The sequence below is a fragment of the Galeopterus variegatus genome, unplaced genomic scaffold (assembly GCF_000696425.1).
Source record: "Galeopterus variegatus unplaced genomic scaffold, G_variegatus-3.0.2 Scaffold479, whole genome shotgun sequence".
Classification (NCBI taxonomy): Eukaryota; Metazoa; Chordata; class Mammalia; order Dermoptera; family Cynocephalidae; genus Galeopterus; species Galeopterus variegatus.
Window position 1 is genome coordinate 22,730 of NW_007726590.1, and position 3,741 is coordinate 26,470.

At 39.8% G+C, this 3,741-nt stretch overlaps 1 pseudogene; it reads right to left on the minus strand.

The window, feature by feature from the left end:
• LOC103587703 overlaps positions 1–3,741 on the minus strand; it is a 53,997-nt pseudogene that overhangs the window by 12,820 nt on the left and 37,436 nt on the right.

Consider the following 3,741-nt stretch of genomic DNA (forward strand, 5'->3'; position numbering starts at 1 on the left):
AAATCACCCAGTTTCAGGTACTTTGTTATAATCAACAGAAACGGACTGATACACCTGAGAAAGAGGGCCTTGATTGATTAGTGATGTCTGCAATGGACAAAGAAGGCAGTGGAATTATTAATACGGGATCTATTTTGTAACATTTATGAAAGAAAGAGAGAATTTCTCACTCCACTTTAGTCAGCATGTAGCCCAGTCCTTTGCATATAATAGGCACTGAGTATATGATGAGTGAATGAATGAATGAATGGAGGAATAAAGGGAAGCCACACAGAACCAATCACAGCCAAATATTTCTCAAATTCTGATGTTTAGCAGAAAATGTCTCTTGTACATCTAATTCACCCTTTGGGACTGGCGTCTCATAAAATTTTGTTGATAGAAGAGAAAGTGGGCCTTCTCTCTGGAGATTCATCCCAACATGCTCTCAGCATGACCACGATCTTTCCATTGCCCTTCTCCATAAACAGGGAAGGTCGCAGTGGAACTTGTGCCATGGGGTGTGTGATTCGGCTGATGATTTCTGAAATTCATTTCAGGTTTAGCTACCCCTATGTCCGAGCTTTGTGCCACTGAGTACACTTCACTTTAAACAGTTATCCGGCTCTTAAATTTGTAAACTGATTTTTTTTTTTTTTTTAAGATGACCGGTAAGGGGATCTTAACCCTTGACTTGGTGTTGTCAGCACCACGCTCTCCCAAGTGAGCTAACCGGCCATCCCTATATAGGGATCCGAATCCGTGGCCTTGGTGTTATCAGCACCACACTCTCCCAAGTGAGCCACGGGTCAGCCCTAACTGAATTTTTAAATAAATGGGACAGATTAGAATTTCACAGAAATTTGGATATTTTAATAGAAATATTCTGAATCTTCCTGGAAAATTAAGCACCCCCTAATAATTGTTTTTAAATGAAGATTTTTTAAAATAGAACTTTTCTCAAAGTTAGGCATGCCTCTATATGATTTCAGGAATGTATAAGCATTTGATGTTGGAAATCCCCAAAGTGTGTTTAATGCAATTTCACATTCCATATACTATGTTAAATTAATTATGCAATTTCACATTCCATATAATATGTTAAATTAATGCTATTTTAACAAATAATAGATGTTGCCATAATGTTCTGCCTCTCTGTCAAATTTGGTAAACCTCTTTCTCTCACTTCTTCATTGGCTTCTACTGACATTTGCTAAACATTATACTCAGCAAGTGTATAAGTCCATTTCTGTTGCTCGTAACAAAAAACTGGGTGATTTATAAAAAACAAAATTTATTGCTTACTGTTTCTGAGGCTGGGAGGTCCAAAGTTCAGGGAAGACATCTGGGGAGAACCTTCGCAGTGGTGATAGTGACAGCAGAGTATCACATTGCAAAAATGTCAGAGCAGAGAAGGACTAACCTCCTCATGCACTCTCCTTTTAAAGCCCTCAGAACCACGCCCCTGACCACTATTATTAACCCATTCATTACAGCACGGCCCTAGAATCTAATCACCTCTTCCAGGCTTCACCTTTCAATTACCAAAATTGGATTTCCCACCCTCAACAGTTACAGTGGGAATTAAGTTTTGGGGGAACATTCAACCGAAGGCAGCCAGATTTTGTAAAGAAAATATTTTGAGAAAAATGTATACATGTTTTGGTAAAAAAATACCGTATGTGCAATAACATGGATGGATCTTCCACGCCTATTACAAAGTAAAAGAAACTAGTCTAAAAAGGCTAAATACTGTGTGATTCTGTTCATATGACATTCTGGAAAAGGCAAAATTATAAAGACACAAAACATCTCAGAGATTGCCAAGAGTTTGGGGAGAAGAGAGGGTTGATTAAGTGAAGCACAGAGGGTTTTTTTTAAGGTAGAACTATTCTGTGTGATACTACCGTGGTGGATACATGTTATGTATTTGCCAGAACCGACAGAACTTTATTATAGCACAAAGAATGAACCCTAAGGAATGCAAACTTTAAAAAATATGAATTAGGAGATCAAATGACCCCATGATAGAATACAGACTGTGACAAAACAATGGAACTGTATTATAAATGTATGACATAACCCCACTGAAAGGGTTCAGGGGAATCAGGTGCTGACCTACATAACTTCTGAAATGACTAGAGACTTGAAGACTAAAGATAAAAAAGTATTCGTCATTTCTGTACTCTAGCTGGTAAAACTATCTCAAGGGGTACAAGTTAACAAGTCTGAAACCACTGTACACACGTACTGGGATTGAACCAATAAGTAAATGAAGGGAGGGTGGTGGGAGCCAGATTCTCACTGTTGGAAAGGGAGGTGACAGATAAGAAAGGGGGAAGACTAGAATGAGCCATGGTGGTAATGAATTAGAGTCAGAGATGTCAGTGTGAACTCACATTTAGATTGACTTAGATGCAGATGTACACAGTTGTGTGTGTGATTCTGGGCATACATACACATACAGGTTAGTATACACACATACATTTCCTTGCTCTGTTCACTCAGAGACCTAGAAGCAACATCACCCCAGTGGCATACCCCATGTCCTGCTCTTATTTTCTAACACCATTCTCCAGCAAAAGAAGCCAGGGCTCCTTGGAGACTTGGCTGTTGCAGCACTTGGGCAGGAGAAATACAACATGAGCCTGGAGCATGTTGTGTACCAGAAAGCAAGGAAGTACTCAAAAACAAAACCAAACAAAATATCACAGTGATGGCTACATGTCAAAGAGACACTGAAGCCAGTTGAAATGGAATGGCCAAAGATGGAACCACTTGAGCAACAAAATAAAGTGGTATTAGAATATAACCCAGAGTATAACCCAAATTATAAAATAAATACCCATGAGTCCATAACGACATAAATAAATAGTTGCATGAGGGGAAAATAGACAAATCTCCCACAGAGAAGAATTCCAAATGATTTCTGTAGCTACTCTTTCCTGAAGTGGAGCCTAAGTCCCCACCCTTTAAGAGTGCACTTCACATAGTGACTTCCTTCCATAGAGTGCAGTGCGGAAGGGGGGAAGTCAAGAGGAACTTTACAGTGGCAAATCTGACAAACACTATCTCAGCCAGGCGATCAAGGTCAACATGAGCAGTGACAGTCATGTTGATCGTATGTGCCCTTGAGAGGACATGATGAAAATGACAATTTACCTCTAAAGTCATCCTCCCAAATTCACATAACCCCAGTCTAACCATGAGAAAAGAAAAAAAAAAATCAAGCAAATTTTAATGAGGGATGTCCTTCAAAAGATCTGAGCAGGACTCCTCAAAAGTGTTGCTGTTGGTTAAATGTGTCCCTCAGAAGTTCATGTATTGGAAGCTTGACCCCCACTGTAACAGTGTCAAGAGGGTGGGAAATCATGTGATTGGACTGTGAGGACTGTGCCCTCGTGAATGGATGGATCCATTCATGGAGGCATGGGTGTGGTTCTGATGGCTTAAAAGGAGAGTGAGTGAGAAACTTAGCTTTCTCTTGCTCATGCCGTTCTCTCGCATTGTAGCACCTGGTCACCATGGGACCCTGTAGAGAATTCCCATGCAGAAGGTCCTCACCAGATGCATCTCCTGGACTGTAGACTTCCCAGCCTCCAAAACTGTAAGAAATAAATTTCACTTATTTATAAATTACCCAGTTTCAGGTATTTTATTATGAGCAACAGAAATGGACTAATACAAGTATCAAAGGCATCAAAAATAAGGAAAATCTGAGAAACATTCCCAGAGAAGCTTAAGGAGACATGACAACTAAAT